Consider the following 5,031-nt stretch of genomic DNA (forward strand, 5'->3'; position numbering starts at 1 on the left):
AATGACTTTTCTTTTTTTAATGTTTACGTTGGTGTTCATTGAGATGTGATTAACATTTGGTCAAGTACTCAAATTGCTACAGCACCTGCAAATTCTCTCTTGCCCCACCCCTTGCCCGTCAACATCCCCTGCCCAGAGGTAGCCACCATTTCCACTTCTGGGGCTATAGATTACTTCTGCCTCTTTTTGAGCCTCATAGAAATGCAATGGTATGATATGTATCTTTGCTGGTTTCTTTCACTCAACAGTGTGTCTGCGAAATCCATTCATGTTGTTTTGCATAGCTGTAGTGTGTTCTTTTTCACTGTTGTGCAGCATTTAACGACATTAAAATATGACCTTTCATTTGTCCATTTTATGTTTGATGAACATCTGGGTTGTTCTCAGTTTGGGGCTGTTACGAATAGTGCTGCTACAGATTTTCTCATTCATGTATTTTAGTGAACATTTATGTCATTTTTTAAAGTTTTTTTTTTTAATCATTTCAGACTTTAAAAAAAAAAAACAGAGTCTAATTGCCCAAAAACACTTAAAGCCTTAAAGTTTTTAAATTTCTTTTCTGTTTTCTGTTATAGAGATATAAGCAAAATATATACTTAGCCAGTGATCTGTGTTTATTGTTTGAAATAAAAGAAACAGTTGGTCATCAGATTTACATTTTATCAGTGCCTTTTAAAGCCTGTGGTCCATAATTTCCCATTGCTTGCTTATTTTTCAGAAAAAGCTACAGCTCTGCGGCATCTGGCTGGCTCTGTCAATAGAGCGTGCAACTGTTGGTCTTGGAGTTGTGAGTTCAAGCTCCATGTTGGGTGCAGAGATGTCTTAAAAACAAAATCTTGAAAAAAAAAAGAAGAAAAAACTATAGCTCCTTGCATTTCTAATCAAATATTATTATTGAAACTCCTTTTATCCTTTCTGCATTCTTGAAGCCAGAATGCTTTCTGCCCCACCCTTGAAATGTTGGAGAAATTATCCTATTTCTCCCATGCCTGCTTCTGCTCATAAGCCAAGGTCATGAGAAAAATGCTGGGTTCGGGTCTTCACAAGCCTCTTTCCAAGTGAGTTAATGGTAAGTCTGAGAGTCTGGCTATAGGACCTATAACTCGTGATTTGTAAAGGCCTCGATTTTTAAATGTCCATTGCCAAGTAAATAACCAAAACATACACACACACGTACATGGATGTGTTGGGACCTCCAAAGCAGAAACATCTTTGCTTAAGGTAGCTTTAATGCAAAAATGGATGACTGACAGGCCAGTTAACAGCAAGTTCCTCCCGTCCATATGTTTTATGAATTTCTCATGCTTGCTCTTCCCACCCCAACCCTACAGTGTAATACTCAGTGTGCACAATGGAAGTTTGCTCTGTTTCCCAGAAGACAGTGGTGTTCACATTGAACGTGTTGCGCCATTGCTGCTCTTCACAGTTGCATGTTGCCAAAACACAGGATATTTTCTTCTTCAGGATCAGAAGCCTATCTCACTGAGATAGGCTTTTAACTGCCACCCAACACAACAGGTGCTGAAAATCTGTGGATTCTTACTAAATACTTCTTGCTTGATGGAAGCAAAATACCTAGGCAAAGGGGGAGACAGAATAGACTATCAATCCCTTGGAAATCCCTGCTACACCATTATTCATTGTTTGCCAATCCAACAGCATCCCTAGCTTTTTGTACATTTCATCCATATGTTTCAGATGCATGTATGTTTAAATTACTAAAAGGCAGATTTAGAAAGGCAACCTATTGTCAAAGATCCCTTAGGATCCATCTGATTTAACTACGAACCAGATGTCTCATTTTCCCAGTAGGAAATAGACTTTGAACTTGGAAAGTTCACATTCTGTTTTCTACCCATCTCAACACAGTGAGAGGATTTGCAAATTGGTCAAGTGAGCCTCTTCTATCCCAGAGCAATGGAGCATGGTTTGCATTGTGTGGGCTGTCACAGGAGAATGGGCTTTGTTAGGAAATCTGTGTTCTGCTTCAAATTCCTCTACATATTCAGGATGACCTCTGGGAAGTCACAAGTTCTGGAGGCCTTTGTTTCACTATTAGTAGACAACCATGCCTTGACTACAATGTCAGGTGATAGAAAAGAGAGGTGCAGGATGTTTTCGGCTTGCTGAGGGAAAGATAACCACATAACCCCCAAAGGCAGGCTCTCACAGTAAATAAATCTTTTAAAAGATTTATCTATTTATTTAAATACTCTCTACAGCTTTTTTTTCCCACAATGGGTTTGCCGCCAGAACACAGGTGTTGTGAAAGCCACCGCTCAACCTAAACCAGAATGGGGAAAGACAAGACTCATCAACATTGTTGTCATCGGACACGTAGATTCAGGCAAGTCTACCACTACTGGTCATCTGATCTACGAATGTGGTGGGATCGACAAAAGAACTATCGAAAAATTCGAGAAGGAGGCTGCTGAGATGGGAAAAGGCTCCTTCAAGTATGCCTGGGTCTTGGATAAACTGAAAGCTGAACGTGAACGTGGTTATCACCGTTGATATCTCCCTGTGGAAATTCGAGACCAGCAAGTATTATGTGACCATCATTGATGCTCCAGGACACAGAGACTTTATCAAAAACATGATTACAGGCACATCCCAGGCTGACTGTGCTGTCCTGATTGTTGCTGCTGGTGTTGGTGAATTTGAAGCAGGTATCTCCAAGAACAGGCAGACCCGTGAGCATGCCCTTCTGGCTTACAGGTGTAAAACAACAAATTGTTTGTTAACAAAATGGATTCCACTGAGTCACCCTACAGCCAGAAGAGATACGAGGAAATCGTTAAGGAAGTCAGCACCTACATTAAGAAAATTGGCTACAACCCCGACACAGTAGCATTTGTGCCAATTTCTGGTTGGAATGGTGACAACATGCTGGAGCCAAGTGCTAATGTAAGTGACGTCAAGACTTCGAGAGAAAGTGATGGGTCAAATTTTGACATTAAATGACAACTCTTTGGGGAACGCTAATGGACAATCTTGTTTTTAGATGCCTTGGTTCAAGGGATGGAAAGTCACCCGTAAAGATGGGAATGCCAGTGGAACCACACTGCTTGAAGCTCTGGATTGCATTCTGCCACCAACTCGTCCAACTGACAAGCCCTTGCGTCTGCCTCTCCAGGACATCTACAAAATTGGTGGTATTGGTACTGTCCCTGTGGGCTGAGTGGAGACTGGTGTTCTTCAACCTGGCATGGTGGTCACCTTTGCTCCAGTCAATGTTACAACTGAAGTCAAGTCTGTTGAAATGCACCATGAAGCTTTGAGTGAGGCTCTTCCTGGGGACAATGTGGGCTTCAATGTCAAGAATGTATCTGTCAAAGATGTTCGTCATGGCAATGTGGCCGGTGACAGCAAAAATGACCCACCCATGGAAGCAGCTGGCTTCACAGCTCAGGTGATTATCCTGAACCATCCAGGCCAAATTAGTGCTGGATATGCACCTGTGCTGGACTGTCACACAGCTCACATTGCTTGCAAGTTTGCTGAGCTGAAGGAGAAGATAGATCGTCGTTCTGGAAAAAAGCTGGAAGATGGTCCCAAGTTCTTGAAATCTGGTGACGCGGCCATTGTTGATATGGTTCCTGGCAAGCCTATGTGTGTTGAGAGCTTCTCTGACTATCCTCCTCTGGGCCGTTTTGCTGTTTGTGATATGAGACAGACAGTTGCTGTGGGTGTCATCAAAGCCGTGGACAAGAAGGCAGCTGGGGCCGGCAAGGTCACCAAGTCTGCCCAGAAAGCTCAGAAGCCTAAATGAATATTATCCCCAATACCTGCCACCCCAGTCTTAATCAGTGGTGGAAGAACAGTCTCAGAACTGTTTGTGTCAATTGGCCATTTAAGTTGAATAGTAAAAGACTGGTTAATGATAACAATGCATCATAAAACCTTCAGAAGGAAGGAAAATGTTTTGTGGACCATTTTTGTGTGTGTGGCAGTTTTAAGTTATTAGTTTTTAAAATCAGTACTTTTTAATGGAAACAACTTGACCAAAAATCTGTCACAGAATTTTGAGACCCATTAAAACAAAAGTTTAATGAAAATAAAATACTATCTACACCCAGTGTGGGAAGCAAACTCATGAACCCCATGATCAAGAGTTGTAAGCTCCACCAACTGAGGCAGCCAGGTGCTCCTAGACTGGGAGCCTGCTCAAATGTGATTGGGTCCCACACATTCATATAGACTCCTATGGTATTAGAAGGATCTACAGAGAAACTGTCTATCTCAATTGTCCATCTGGCCAATAAGCTTTTTCATAGCATTTTAATAGACAGACACAAGGCCTCTACTTAAATGCTACCTGCCAACAGACTTCAAGCGGCCCTATTCTTTGTTGAACCACTTTTGCCTTTAGTACCATTTTTCTTAAATTCAGCTGGAACCCACACCTGTGAGGCTTCTGCTTCATACTCCTGATCCCTTCCTCTGGACTCACGAAGTTCAAGTTCATGCTTTCTTCCACATGATGGCTCTTCAGATATTTGAAGACTGCTCTCATCACATCTCTCCTTCTGCGGAAAAAAGTTACTTTCCATAGCATCAAATTCTACCCCCATCCCAGAAACTTGCTGAGCTGTAAATGGTAAGATTCAGGGATCTTTGACATACTCCCGGATATCCCCCTAATAGGAGTCTCATCCAAGCAACACCACATGCACTGTCCTGAGCCAAGGGGATCAGAAGGTGAGACACACCTCCTTGAGCCATTTCTCATGTACACTGAAGGGCCAAAAGGGCTTTGTGTTGAAAATCCTGTTTGAACCCTGTGGATTCTCGGGTGGACTTGAAATTTGTCTGCAGAGAAACTGTTGATAGCAGACATTAAACAAAGCATAAGCTAGACTGATAACCAAATGATGGCCAATCTTTTATGCAAATGAAGGGGCAGATACTTGTTGAGTAGCTGCAAGGCTTAACATTTTGTAAATGAAGATCCTAAGGCATAGCGAGGTTAAGGTGACTCTTCCCAAGTCAAGGACCAAGAACTTGGAAACAGTCTTGCAAGACTTCCGT

At 42.1% G+C, this 5,031-nt stretch overlaps 1 pseudogene; it reads left to right on the top strand.

Annotated features, from left to right (window-relative positions):
- The first annotated feature begins 2,294 nt into the window (after nt 1-2,294).
- On the top strand, nt 2,295-3,787 carry LOC132007736 (elongation factor 1-alpha 1-like; annotated as a pseudogene).
- The last annotated feature ends 1,244 nt before the right edge of the window (nt 3,788-5,031 follow it).

Source organism: Mustela nigripes, chromosome X (assembly GCF_022355385.1).
Source record: "Mustela nigripes isolate SB6536 chromosome X, MUSNIG.SB6536, whole genome shotgun sequence".
NCBI lineage: Eukaryota > Metazoa > Chordata > Mammalia > Carnivora > Mustelidae > Mustela > Mustela nigripes.